At 42.4% G+C, this 15206-nt stretch overlaps 1 long non-coding RNA gene across 2 annotated transcripts; it reads left to right on the top strand.

Moving 5' to 3' along the window:
* Positions 1-9708: 9708 nt before the first annotated feature.
* On the top strand, positions 9709-15003 carry LOC149972846 (uncharacterized). Of its 2 annotated transcripts, none has more exons than XR_016490745.1 (3): positions 9709-9822; positions 10436-10490; positions 10738-15003. It is a non-coding gene; the product is annotated as an uncharacterized LOC149972846 (long non-coding RNA). The 2 variants fall into 2 exon arrangements; XR_016490746.1 differs by having other exon boundaries at positions 9722-9822; positions 10400-10490; positions 10738-11279.
* Positions 15004-15206: the final 203 nt, after the last annotated feature.

Raw genomic sequence — 15206 nt, forward strand, 5'->3', positions numbered from 1 at the left:
CTGTAGCCTAATTCAAATTTATATATTACGATTATGCTTCCGTTGTAAAAAAAAAAATAAAAAAAAGATTATGATAAACTTTCATAGCGCGTTGGGCTGTTCCATAGAGGGCGCACAATTGGCCCAGTGACGTCCCGGTTAGGGGAGGGTTTGGCAGGGGAAGGCCGTCTTTTTAAAATTCGAATTTGTTCTTTAACTGACTTGCCTAGTTAAATAAAGGTTCAATAAAAAATATTTAAAAATCATCTATGGGTGTTGCTCGTTTTTGAATAGAGAAGTTCCCAATACACTTGTTGTTATTTTATTTTTTCTTCATTTTTTTTATTTATTTGTTAGTATTTTCTTGTATTTTTTATTTTTTTCAATACAAGTTTTGCCACAGGGGACGTCCAATAACTACACCGGTGTTTTACTGATAAGGCAAGTCGGTAGGATATAGGCTGTAATGGACTACCAGGGGTATTAGAGGAATAATATAATCAACTATACAAATTCAGGAGCTAATCAGAGAAAAGTAGACAGTTGGAAAATAATTAATGGCACGGACCCGGTGATGCCGACGCTAACCCACCTGACAATGCAAACACAGCAGGATCAAACTCAGCCTCGACAGTGAGTAGGCTAGCCAAAATATATCTATCTTCATTATTGACTTATTCCGTAACAGCTATGTTTTCAAATGTTTCAAGGTATATTACGGATATAATATAATCTTCTTCAACTGCAGTATCAAAAAAAGGGCGAAAATGTATCAGGTGAGGTATTCTTATGTAAAAAATTATGGAATATAAATTATTATATTAAATAAGTATATAACATTACATTCCGCATACAGTTTCGTTTTATGCTCCTTTCCAGTCATAATATTCCAGTATTTCTGGTTCCGGTGATGGGGAAGGGATAGATGTACGTATGCGCACATGGACAAACGTTTTGTTATTTTTGGGTGTACAAGAATAGTGTGTGCATGCGTTAATGAGTTTCAGTACCACACCTCTGGGCTGGTAAACCCCCTTGGCATTTAAGATTATGAGGCTTATTAAATGTCTAAGTAGGGGGAGGCATTTACATTACCCTCTCTCTCCTCCTTCTCACCCAGTTCAGATGGGTTCATCATGATACCACCCATTGAATCGCGACGGAGTAGACTACACATGAGTAAGTCTCATCATAGCATTGTTATGATATCTCCCCATCTATCCCTTCCTCCACACCTCCATCTACAGTATACCTCTATTACCCCTCCATCCCTCCCTCTAGTCTTGTTACCAGTAATAGTAGCAGTAATAAAATATTGTAATGTACTCACCATCCTGTCTAAACCTGCAGTGGTTCAGAAAGAAGAGGAGGACATACAGAGAAGCTAGGTACACACACGTATGCACGCGCACACACACATTCATAATATAATCTTCTAATACATGTATCTGTATAAGGTGGTGCTGTGAGGCCAGGGAGAGGCACCTGTTGGAGTTAAGCCAACCTAAACTGCAGAAACTGGTATTCCATCGTCACATTTTAAAGTAAAGACATAATTATTAGATTATGTCCAGAGATATTGTATATACCATCCCACTTGTGCAATGTGCATGGAATGTAAAACACTCACATTCTACTCATCTTTTAATGATGCCTTCTAAATAGCCTTTAACAGACAGAATGAGTAAATTGTCTATTTGTGTTGTGTGTTAAGCTGAGAAAAGAGGAGATGGACTGGCAACGGAGACAGGCAGGGGAAAAGGAGTATGAGAGGATGAAGGCTAAACAGCAGGAGAACGCCAGAGAGTGTTAGCAATGTACAAATAAATCACTTATTTACTGTCACTGTATTGTTTCTCTCTGTAATACCATTTCAAGCCAATAGAGGTCACTGCAGACAGCTGGCACACTGAAACAATCCTAGATATGGTGATTGAATGAGAGAGAAAGAGAGAGACAGAGAAAAAGATATCCACACCCATAGGAGAGTTTCCAGGAATTACATGTTACAGCAGAGAGAGCTGTTCGACATGCTCGGACCTGGCCTCCTGAGTGACGTCACTATAGACCCGGGTTCGATCCCAGGCTGTGTCACAGCTGGCCATGACTGGGAGACACATGAGGCTGCGAGCAATTGTCCCAGTGTCGTACAGGTTATGGGAGGGGCTGGCCAGCCAGGATTTCCTTGTCCATTGCGCTCCAGCGACTCCTTGTGGTAGGCTGGGCACCTGCAAGCTGACCCTGGTCGGCAGCTGGACGGTGTTTCCTCTTGACACATTGGTGTGGCTGGCTTCCAGGCTAAGAGAGTAGTGTTTCAGGAAGCAGTGCGGCTTTTGGTAGGGTCATGGCTCTTGACCTTTGCCTCTCTTGAGTCCGTAGGAGAGTTGCAGCAATGGGACAAGGAGAAAAAGGGGTAAAAAAAAAAGAAGATATATACATATTTGGCTGGCTCTCTCTGGTTAATATTGACAGAGCTTTCCTACAGTTTATTTTAATAACTTTGGTACCATTTTCATAAATATGTGGTGAATTTTCAAAACTCGGTACAGAACTCCAAACTGGTAACACCAGCCAGTCTTGCATTCAAACATTTCATTGTGCATTAATTTTGTTTATAGACATCTTTCATGATACAACCATTGATCCAAAATATTTGTTTATAATGAGTACATTGGTTTAATTACCAAAACAGAACATAAATGATATCTTCTCAATTTAGTTATTTTAATAATCCAGTTAATCCAATAGCAAACTAATTTGAAAGAAGCATAATGTTTAGCAGGCACTAGTTTGCATCAAGCCTGTCTTGAGCATTTGGCCATAGGTTCTCATCAAAATCGCAGTAAATATCCACATTTTTCATGCTCCAGGGGAAAAATATTTTGGCATGGTGAATCCAAGCCTTTACATAGGTCTGGATTGAAATCATTGCATGCCTTATCCAATGCCTGTAAGTGGGTGGTACGCTCATGGGGATCTTCCACCTGTATAGTAATTGTATTGTACATATTTATTGTAGTGGTCATGTATGTGGCTCAGTTCATTAGAGCACGGCACTGGCAACCCCAGAATTGTGGGTTTGATTCCCACTGGGGTCACATACCAAATTTTATTTTTATTTATTGAACCTTTATTTAACTAGGCAAGTCAGTTAAGAACAAATTCTTGTTTAAAATGACGGCCTGCCCCGGCCAAACCTGGACGACGCTGGGCCAATTGTGCACCACCCTATGGGACTACCAATCATGGCCAGATGTGATACAGCCTGGAATCGAACCAGGGACTGTAGTGACGCCTCTTGCACTGAGATGCAGTGCCTTAGACCGCTGTATCGGCCAATATAATTTCAATAAAGCAGTGTGAACCCCCACCCCCATCAAAAACTTCATTTTGGATGCATGTTTACTGTATAGGGGATGCATTTCTTTCTTGTTTAGGACTTTCTGGATAATTGGTATTATATTGTATTACTGCACTGTAGGAGCTAGAAACACAAGCATTTTGCTGCACCTGCTGTAACATCTGCTAATCTGCGTACCCGACCAAGACACTTTGGTTTGTAACATACAGTACATCTCTGATCTTGTAAATATCCAAGATTTTTTTTTACTGTGAAGTAAAATCATAATAGTCATCAAAGTAGTTCTCCAAATCTGTAGAAGACAAAACGGTTGACATGTCAAATCTACAGCTTTACCAAACGTTTAAGTGATTATGAATTAAGAGCCGTCGGCTTATGTAATGGTAAAATGTACTTTAACAACAGATAAGAGAATCACATCAAGAGTAATGTGAGCATTGCATTGTGTATGGCAATTCTTTTTTTTACATTTTATATTAACATGTACTGCAATGGGAAACATGTATTTATAGATTTGGTGAAAAAAGGGACTATATGATTTTGTGTGTTTTACTTAGTCAATTGAACATGTGCTTAAGAGTTTTGAAACAACTGCCTTCTTGATGACCTGTTTTTAGTTTTGTACTAAGAGTTGTGATGTACCACATACTTGTGAAAATTGCACTAAAGCGATTAAAACAAGAGATGTGGTTACGGAGCCTTTGAAGGGAGCCACCTAAAAAGTCAACCATGTTTCTCTAGACAACCCGGTCCTAGGTCGTGACTCAGAGTTCCAGTCTGAGAGACAGGAGGAGAGGTGTAGATGAAGTAATCCATCAGGACAACGTCAGGTCAGCACTTTGAACTTGTGAAGGAACTTGTAGCAGACATCAGAGGAGAGTTTTTTACATGACTCACTCAACCATGATACAGTGCATTCAGGAACTATTCAGACCACTCGACTTTTTCCACATTTTATTATGTTACAGCCTTATTCCAAAATATATATATTTGTTAATCCCTCAATCTACACACAATAACCAATAATGACAAAGCAAAAACTAATTTTTTTTGCAAATGTATAACAAAAAGTGGAAATATCACATTTACATTGGGGCGGCAGGGTAGCCTAGTGGTTAGAGCGTTGGACTAGTAACCAGATGGTTGCAAGTTCAAATCCCCGAGCTGAGAAGGTACAAATCTGTCGTCATTGAAAATAAGAATTTGTTCTTAATTGAATTGCCTGGTTAAATAAAGGTAAAAATAAGTATTCGGATCCTTTACTTTGTTGAACCACCTTTGGCAGCGATAACAGCCTTGAGTCTTCTTGGGTATGACGCTATTTGGGGAGTTTCTCCAATTATTTTCCGCAGTTTCTCCAATTATTTTCAAGCTCTGTCAGGTTGGATGGGGAGTGTCGCCGATGCCCAGCTATTTTCAGGTCTCTCCAGAGATGTTCGATCAGGTTCAAGTTCGGGCTCTAGCTGGGCCATTCAAGGCCATTCAGAGACTTTTCCTGAAGCTGCTCCTGTATTGTCTTGGCTGTGTGCTTAGGATCGTTGTTCTGTTGGAAGGTGAACCTTCGCCTCAGTCTGTGATCCTGAGCGCTTTGGAGCAGGTTTTCTTCAAGGATCTCTATGTCCTTTGCTCCGTTCATCTTTGGCTCGATCCTGACTAGTCTCCCAGTGCCTGCCGCTGAAAAACATCCACACAGCATGATGCTGGCACCACCATGCTTCAACGTAGGGATGGTGCCAGGTTTCTGCCAGACGTGATGCTTGGCATTTAGGCCAAAGAGTTCATCTTTGGTTTCTTCAGACCAGAGAATCTTGTTTCTCATGGTCTGAAAGTCCTTTAGGTCCCTTTTGGCAAACTCCAAGACGGGCTGTCGTGTGCTATTTATTGAGGAGTGGTTTCCATCTGGCCACTCTACCATAAAGGCCTGATTGGTGGAGTGCTGCAGAGATGGTTGTCCTTCTGGAAGGTTCTCCCATCTCCACAGAGGAACCCTGGAGCTCTGTCAGAGTGACCATCTGTTCTTGGTCACCTCCCTGACAAAGGCCCTTCTCCCCCGATTGCTCAGTTTGGCCAGGCAGGCAGCTCTAGGAAGAGTCTTGGTGGTTCCAAACTTCTTCCATTTAAGAATGATGGAGGCCGCTGTGTTCGTCGGGACCTTCAATGCTGCAGAAATGTTTTGGTCCCTTCCCCAGATCTGTGCCTCGACATAATCCTGTCTCAGAGCTTTACTGACAATTCCTTCGACCTCATGTCTTGGTTTTTGCTCTAACATGCACTGTCAACTGTGGGACCTTATATGGACAGGTGTGTGCCTTTCCAAATCATGTCCAATCAATTGAATTTACCCCAGGTGGACTCCAAGTTGTAGAAACATGTCAAGGATGATCCATGGAAACAGGATGCACCCGAGCTCAATTTCAAGTCTCATACTTATGTAAATGTTTGACTTTTTATACGTTTGCAGTATAAAAAAAAAGTTTCTGCTCTGTCGTTATGGGGTACTGCGTGCCTATTGATGAGGGATTTAAAAAAAAGCATTTTAGAAGAAGGCTGTAGCGTAACAATGTGGAAAAGGGGAAGGGGTCTGAATACTTCGGAATCCACTGTATTATTGTAGGAGAAAAAACAATCAGTAGAAAGCAGAAACATTGCACTTTAATGGATGTTTATTTGAAAGTACAGAGTGTCATATGCAGGCATCTCTTCTCTAAAAGCATACTAACATGAACCACGAGCCCTAAAGCACCACACACAATTTTATTTTGGAACCTTGACTACTCTCAAACCCCTCTGGAGGAACAGTTCTGTTTGATGTCTCACCACTGGCATCAGCCTGAGAACAACTAACATGGCACGACAACACACTTGGAGAACTGTACAATGCAAACATGTAGAAACACTACAGACAGTGGGAGCAGGGTAGAGTTCAGGGGTAGAGAGAGGATAGGAGGTTACAGAGAACAGACTATCAGACCCTACAGAGAGACATTGGCTAGAGATGGGACTTAGACGGGGACAGAGGATAGGAAAAAGGATGAGGACAGTAATAGTCAGACCAGGACAAACAAACTGGACGACTCCGTTAAACAACATCCTGCTGTGGGGAGAATCAGGAGTGTCTGCAGAAATCACAGTGACTTCACAGCTGTAACGTGTGTGTGTGTGTGCATGTTCTTCAAGAGGACAGAGCAGCTCCTTCAGAGGGTGGAGAGGTCAGACGCAGCTCCAGTGGCATCGACTAGTGCCTCACACACATCACCCTTGGTAAGACTGCTGTGTGTGTATCCCCGACAGGGCCCTGGGTTCAGGCCTGCCTCGGAGCTGTGGCTGTGAGGCTGGGGGATAATTTACACCAATGGATCCGTTAGTAAACATGCTCTAGCGCTCTCATCGACTGGGGTGGAGTGGTGATAAACTCAGCCCCAGACCGGTTGGTCCAGCCCAGCCCAGGGAGAGGACCGCTACTATTATCCACTGGTCAGAGCCAGAGGACACTGTGTGTGTGTGTGTGTGTGTTAGAGAGAGCCAAGGCACAGAGGGGCTTTAGAGGGTATGATTGCATTTGAGTAAGTATAAATAAATACGCACTAGAAACCTTGCAATTTCTGTCTCTATCTCCCTTAATCTCTGTCTGTCTTTCTTTCTTTACCCTCACACTCCTCCTCCTAGCTGTTTCTCCATCTCTCTCTATCACCCCCCTATTTTCATAATTTGATGGTTAGAGGAAGGGAGTCAGTGGGCTGAGAGGCTCACAGAGTTCAAGGGACTTCCCAGAGTTCACAGAAAGTACATAGAGATGGATAGAGACAGAAAGAGAGAGAGAGCGAGATGAAGAGAGAGAGGAGAGAGCAGGAGTCTGCAGACAGACCAAGGGTGGAATAACCTGCATAGTTCCTGTGAAAGTACCTGGAAGGAAGCCAGGCTGTCAGCCAATGAAAAAACGAGGATGCAGGAAGACGTGCCAATCACAGAGGTCATCCATGCTATGTCATCCAGGTTGCTATGCCAACCAACTCCATAACAACCAATCAATCTACCTGGAGAGGAAAGATAGATAGACCACAAGCATCATAGCTCAATGTATGTAACATACTATTATTAACATTTAGTGTGCTAATAATAATACTGTTTCCTCTGGTTTCAGAGGTGTTGTGTCGTGGTGATGCTGCAGACAGAGGAGAGCCGAAAAGAAGGGCCCCAAGGCAGGGTTTGAGTATGTGTTGTTAGGGAGGGGTTTCATACTGTACCGACCGACAACGGTATTATGTGGCAACCAGTGGTGTAAAGTACTTTAGTAAAAATACTTGAAAGTACTACTTAAGTAGGTTTTTGGGGTATCTATACTTTACTTTACTATTTATATATTTGACAAGTTTTACTTCACTACATTCCTAAAGAAAATCATCTACTTTTTACGTCATACATTTTCCCTGACACCCAAAAGTACTCGTTACATTTTGAATGCTTAGCAGGACAGGAAAATGGTATAATTCACACACTTATCAAGAGAACATCCCTGGTCATCTCTACTGCCCCTGATCTGGCGGACTCACTAAACACATGCTTCATTTGTAAATGATGTCTGAATGTTGGAGTGTGCCCCTGGCTATCCATAAATAAATACAATTTTAAAATGTTGCCGTCTGGTTTGCTTAATATAAGGAATTTGAAACCATTTTTACATTTACTTTTGATACTTCCGTATATTTAAAAGCAAATACTTTTAGACTTTTACTCAAGTAGTATTTTACTGGATGACTTTCACTGTTACTTGAGTCATTTTCTATTAAGGTATCTTTACCTTTACTCAAGTATGAAAATTGGGTACTTTTTCCACCACTGGTGGCAACTGACATCTTTGTTGAAATGGCACACGCAGCTCCTGTGGTAGATAGACAGACAAAGGAAATGTTTTCTTGTGTGGCTTTTCTCAATGTTGGACAAGTTATTCTCTTTTCCATTATTCCTCACATTATTGTGAGAGTTAGCAGTGCCAGGAGGGAGGGAGGGAGGGAGGACAGGGAAAGAGGGTTACCAGAAGAGAAAGGGGGATTCCTCTCACTGAAGTGTAGGAGAACCCAAAAGAACAGTAACATCACTACAGTAGGTTACAATACCCTTGTCAGCTCTGTGGAGACAGACAGACAGACAGACAAACGGAGTAATGTGTGTAGTAGTAGAGATCCTACATTCTATTCATATATTCTCTACTGGTTTTCTCTGAGAACATGGTACACTCTTAGAAAAAAGGTGCTATCTGGAACATAAAAGGGTTCTTTGGCTGTCCTAATTATTTTTGGTTCCAGGTAGAACCCTTTGGGTTCAAAGTAGATCCCTTTATTGTTCCATGTTTAACCCTTTTCACAGAGGGCTCTACATGGAACCCAAAAGGGTGGTACCTAGAATCAAAAATGGTTCTCCTCTGGGGACAGCCAAAGAACTCTTTTGGAACCCTTTTTTCTAAGAGTGTAGTGAAGGTGTGTCAGGATGTCTGTGTGTGTTCCTGCTTCACTCTCCACTGAACTAGTCCTCTGGAGGTGCTCCAGACTACAGTACAGGATCCATCCAAGCTAAACCAACGTCACAGACACAGTGATCAAAGACTCCGAACAGGAAGGGGAGAGCAGGGGGAAGAGAGTGTGGTTGATGTGGTCTCTACAGTGTTACTGGGGGATTTGTTGTTCTATCAGAGACGGCAGACTAATATTCTTATATCCTTTAGTGAGGAGTGTGTGCACTCCCCAGAGGAGTCTGAGGACAGAGAGCCTGACTCCAGAACACAACATACTGTATCCCTTCATCCTTTCAGATTCCCCCTCTCTCTCGCTCTCTCTCACTCTTTCGCTCTCTATTCAATTTCAATTTAAGGGGCTTTATTGCATGGGAAACATATGTTGACATTGACAAAGCAAGTGAAGTAGAGCTCGGTCTATCTCTCACATTCTCTCTCTCTCTCTCTCTCTCTCTCTCTCTCTCTCTCTCTCTCTCTCTCTCTCTCTCTCTCTCTCTGCCTGTGTTAAAGCAAATGCCTTTTTAAACCCACCACCCCCACTTAACAATTTTTTGTTGTCAAAACATTTATTTATTATTATATTACTTTGCAAATATATTTTTTTGCTTGGAAAAGTATTTTTTGTTGTCTTTTTTAAAATCTTTTTGGTGTATTTCTTTCCTTGTCTTTTTTAAAATCTTTTTGGTGTATTTCTTTCCTTGTCTTTTTTAAAATCTTTTTGGTGTATTTCTTTCCTTGTCTTTTTTAAAATCTTTTGGGCGTATTTCTTTCCTTGTCTTTTCTTCTTCTTTTTTCAGAAAGGTTCCTGGTCCCACAGACGACATGCCACAACTCCCCCAGAACACCCCACCCTCTCCACTACCCTCTTCCTTGTGTTCCTCTCCTTCTGACCAGAGTCCAGGAGTACAGGGAGGGGAGGAGAGAGGAGGAGAACACAGCAAGACAGCTGAAGAAGGGGGAACAGAGGATGAAGGTACCTTGTCAAATATATATATATTTTTCATCTAATTTATTGTACACTTACAATGATATAAGGATATGGTCAATGGCCAGAGGGTTTTTCCCAAAATTACTTACAGTTAACACACATATGTTGACTATATGTTATCTAGGCAGGAAACAAACCACTGCTAACATGTCAACTGTGAATGTAGCCTAAGCAGAAATCAAAGCATCAAACTACACTCCAGTATGCAAAGCAGTTCTAGTCGATCAACTAACAGTTCAGCCACAACATTTATCAGTCTATGATTATTGTTGCATCAGTCTAGTACTCCTATTATGGCTTTATGAAGAGCCATACTAGGAGATACAAGTCTTTAAGTCAAATATTAACCCCAGTTGCTGTTATTGTAGATATTGTTATCAGCACTATTGTTAGAGGTCCGCTTTGATGTCAATAGCCTTTGATGCTGTATGAGATACCTTTAGATGGACAGGTTTAGTCCCCTTTGCCCTCTCTCTCTCTCTCTCTCTCTCTCTCTCGCTCTCTTTCTTGTCTTTCTGACTGATTTTTCTCTCTGTCTTCCTCTCCTCTCTCTGTGTGTTAGTCTCTCGCTCTCTCACTCTCATGTTCTTCCCCTCAGAGATCTTGGGAGAGAAAGAGAGAGATCAGGAGGAGAGGAGGAGCGAATTGAGAAGGTGTGCACCTATTTACAACAATGATAAAAACATAATTTAATTGTTGAGTTATCTGTTTAGACATCCCTTGTATATTTTGATCCAGCAGTTGGCTGGATGGCCTGTAGTTTTCTGATATTATTTATTGATACCTGTAAAGGAGGTGTGGCTTGCAGCATTACAAACATTAGCATAGAAACGTACTGAATACATTCCAGAGAAACATTCAGACATGTTATAATACACACGTGATTATGTGTTGTTGCAGGGGGATATCAGCCTTATTGGACCGACTCCAGGGTGGGGGCACAGGGGTTGCATAGGGGCAGATGGAGGTACAGCTCCCTCTTGTGGCCGTGGAAGAAGACAGCAGAGTCTGATAGACCCATAGCCAGACCTCCAGACCAGAGGACACCTTCACATTCCCTGACCCAGCACACACAAAAATACAGTGTGACGAAAATAAAATCCCAAATGAAATTCTGAAACAATGTGTTAGAGAAATACCGGTAGTCAGGGTTTGGAACACTGCCTAGAGATGCTGTCTGTTGGCATTATTTACTGTTCTATGTGCCAAGGCATGCAGTCCTTAGATCAGACATGTCTTGTGTGTGTGTGTGTGTGTGTGTGTGTGTGTGTGTGTGTGTGTGTGTGTGTGCATGCGTGCGTGCTCGTGTGTGTGTGTGCGCGCAGAAGACTGAATTCCTTAAATGAACCCGTCTGTGACAGCAGCCAACGCCCACATAGCAGGACAAAAGCAGATGTTCTGTAGACTAGAGTTACCTCATATTAAAGGTACACTTTGATTCACTTCCCACGTTCCTGGGCTTCTGTAGCTGATGCTGCTAACACTTACACTATATTTGCAAAAGTATGTGGACACCCTTTCAAGTTAGTGGATTCGGTTATTTTAGCCTCACCCGTTACAGACGTGTATAAAATCGAGCACACAGCCATGCAATCTCCATAGACAAATATTGGCAGAAGAATGGCCTTACTGAAGAGCTCAGTGACTTTCAACGTGTGACCGTCATAGGATGCCACCTTTCAAACAAGTCAGTTTGTCAAATTTCTGCCCTGCTAGAGCTGCCCCGGTCAACTGTAAGTGCTGTTATTGTGCAGTGGAAATGTTTAGGACAACAACGGCTCAGCAACGAAGTGGTAGGCCACACAAGATCACAGAACGGGACCGCTGAGTTCTGAAGCGCACAGCGCGTAAAAATCATCTGTCTTCTATTGCAACACTCACTACTGAGTTCCAAACTGCCTCTGGAAGCAACGTCAGCACAATAACTGTTCGTAGGGAGCTTCATGAAATGGGTTTCCATGGCAGCTGCACACAAGCCTAAGATCACCATGTGCAATGCCAAACATTGGCTGGAGAGGTGTAAAGCTCGCCGCCAATGGACTCTGGAGCAGTGGAAACATGTTCTCTGGAGTAATGAATCACGCTTCACCATCTGGCAGTCCAACGGACTAATCTCGGTTTGGCAGGTGCCAGGAGAGCGCTACCTGACCAAATGCATAGTGCCAACTGTAAAGTTTGGTGGAGTAGAAGCAAGTCCCTGCAGCAATGTTCCAAAATCTAGTGGATAGCCTCACCAGAAGAGTGGAGGCTGTTAAAGAAGCAAAGGGGGGACCAACTCCATATTAATGCCCATGATTTAGGAATGGGATGTGTCTACATACCTTTGGTCATGTATTTCTGTTGGATTTCACTGTTAAGTTCAGGAACAGTTCAGTTTAGGAACAGTTCAGTTTAGGAACAGTTCAGGACCTACTGCTGCTTGTCATTACCATCTGCTAAATACTTTTGCTCTCACAGCCACACACACCACAGCCCTGAAAACTTGTGTTAGTTACCCAAGGTATTGCCTAGGCTTTAGCTCAGTGGGCTTACGCAAGAGACCTTGGTCTGGTTTGAACCCAGCTGCCATCATAGTCACACAGTTATCTGTCTGTCGGTGCAGAACTGACTTTGCCTGGCCACACTATCTCAGCAATCATATCTGGCTAACCAGTGACATGCATCTTCTCCATCCATCCAGCAGCAGACTGTCAACTGGCTCTAATGTCAACCGGCTCTAATGGCAGGGGGCTGGCAATGCTAAGGTTGTGGGTTCAATGCTAGATTTGTGGGTTCAATGCCAGGGTTGTGGGTTTCTACTGAATACAGCCATCTGAATGCATCCGGTAGCTGTAAATGGCCATGTTCAGCAATCACCCTTATTAGGGTGTAATGTACAGAGTACAGTTGTAAACTGGATTTGGAGGAAAGTTTTATGGCCATGGTGATTAGGATGTTAGGAGGATGGTAGTCCTTCACCAACCTGACAGTCCCAATATCCTCCTGGTTGGATGATGCCCTCTCCCTCCAGGCTCCTTACACTACCCTGCAGTCTGCACAGGTGTGTGTGTGACCAACCAGGTACACTCTTAGAAAAAAGGTTCTTCCAGGAATGAAAAGGATTCTACTTACCAAAAAGGGTTCTTCAAAGGGATCTCCAATGGGGACAACCAAATAACCCTTTTAGATTCTAGATAACACCTTTTTTTCTACGAGTGCACCGGCAGAGTGTGGTTACTTTGGGAGAGCCAGGCTGGCAGAACGACTGTGGAAGATGATCAGTGTTTTCTATTCTCTCTCTCTCTCTCTCTCTCTCTCTCTCTCTCTCTCTCTCTCTCTCTCTCTCTCTCTCTCTCTCTCATCCCACTCTCTTTCTCTCTCTGTCTCTCTCTGTCTCTCTCTCTCCATCCCACTCTCTCTCATTTCTCTCATTTCCAGTCATCTGTCCTTCCAAGCTGAACCACATGACCCAGCAGAGAGCATCTTTGGAGTGTCCTGTCTGACTGAGATGAACGGGCTTGGTCTGGGATGAGACTGTCATCCTAATGTCTCGTCTGTGTGTGTGTGCCTGTGTGGGATCAGATGAGGCTGTGGCGTTTAGAAAATAAAGCAGGACTCTGTGTGTCTGTCATCGTTTCTCATTACAGGGAACATTCACTCCAAAATCTAACTTTTCAAAAGGTTCCATAACTCATAAAGGAGTCTAAAGTCGGGTCAATTTCCACGCCATCTGTTGCGCAGATCCTGCTGTATGCAGAATAAATATCCAGCTTTTATTTAGGGTTTGATATGCCAGGGTATGGTACGTCTGTCTCCTAAACCCCGTCGTTCAGAGACCTAAAGGATCACACTGTGTGTGGCATAAAACTCCACGAGAGGAGTTGTCTTGCTTTCCCAGGCTTGTCAAGAGACCGCAACAAAGGCTTTCTTTGTTACCTAATATGAAAGGAAAAATCATAAATATGGATGATTGTTAAATGTAGTCATTACATGAACAACTGTCTTATAAACACTGAACTGTCTGTGTTTCTCTCCTGTAGATCCAGACTTTGAGTGGGTTGTGCTGAAGCTTCAGAATAGCTTCTTGTTCTGTGAGAGATATTTTCTGGAGGACATCATCATTCAGTGTAACGGAGACTATCAACAGGCCTATGACTTACTTATCTAGTGTTGCAGAGACTACCAACAGGCCTATGACTTACTTATCTAGTGTTGCAGAGACTACCAACAGGCCTATGACTTACTTATCTAGTGTTGCAGAGACTACCAACAGGCCTATGACTTATCTAGTATTGCAGAGACTACCAACAGGCCTATGACTTACTTATCTAGTGTTGCAGAGACTACCAACAGGCCTATGACTTACTTATCTAGTGTTGCAGAGACTACCAACAGGCATGTGTGCTAGTCTAATGACAACTCTTGTCATTCAGTGTAACGAGACTATCAATAGGCCTATGACTTACTTATCTAGTGCTGCAGAGACTACCAACAGGCATGTGTGCTAGTCTAATGACAACTCTTGTCATTCAGTGTTTCCAACATGTACATGGGTAACTTCAAGGGTACCTACTCTGTCATTAAGTATAACAGAGATAATCAATTTGACTGCTATTTTTTTTTTACGATACTTTCTTTTGCGTGATAAGGAAAAATCAGCTTTTTAGCCATTATTAGTGTTAACTGTTAGTACTCTATCTTTGTCATATCTTAGTAATAATAATATTGCGAAATAATAATAATAAGAATAATATTGTGATACTAGATAATTTCTTCGCACAACATTGACTCATATTTTCCATTGTCTCTGACAGTGATTTAGGACGATGTGCGTTTTACAAAATAACTGTAGGTCACTGGGATGAGTCAGCAACTCTATATGCATTTGGCTTTTAACAAGTTCAATGTGTTGTGATGGAAACATCTGTCCAGGAAGAGATGTTGTTTTCTGTTTGTCTGTATAAAGACGAATCCCAATAATATGTTGGCTATCCATTACCAAGGCTTCCTGACTGGAGGAATGGACATCAATGGACTGTTTCCTTTAATGTCTCCTATTAGATCATGTATTAGGTCTTTATGATCAGTGTGATCTCTTGTTTTTAATGTTTCCTTGTTTGAATCAGTATTGTAATGTTTGGGTCAGCTATCCAGGGCTGTGTTTAATAAATGGGTGTTAAAATCAAATCAACATTTATTTGTCACATGGGCCGAATACACCGGGTGTAGACTTTACCGTGAAATGCATACGAGCCCTTCCCTATGATGCAGAGTAAAAAACTGAATACACAAGAATGATGCCATGTACAGGGAGTACCACATCAATATGCAGCGGTACAAGGTATTTGAGGTGCGACACTGTGCACGGTTGAAGGAGCTTTGTCTTTCTA

This window comes from Oncorhynchus mykiss, chromosome 22 (assembly GCF_057628025.1).
Source record: "Oncorhynchus mykiss isolate SJ-2025 chromosome 22, ASM5762802v1, whole genome shotgun sequence".
Lineage (NCBI taxonomy): Eukaryota > Metazoa > Chordata > Actinopteri > Salmoniformes > Salmonidae > Oncorhynchus > Oncorhynchus mykiss.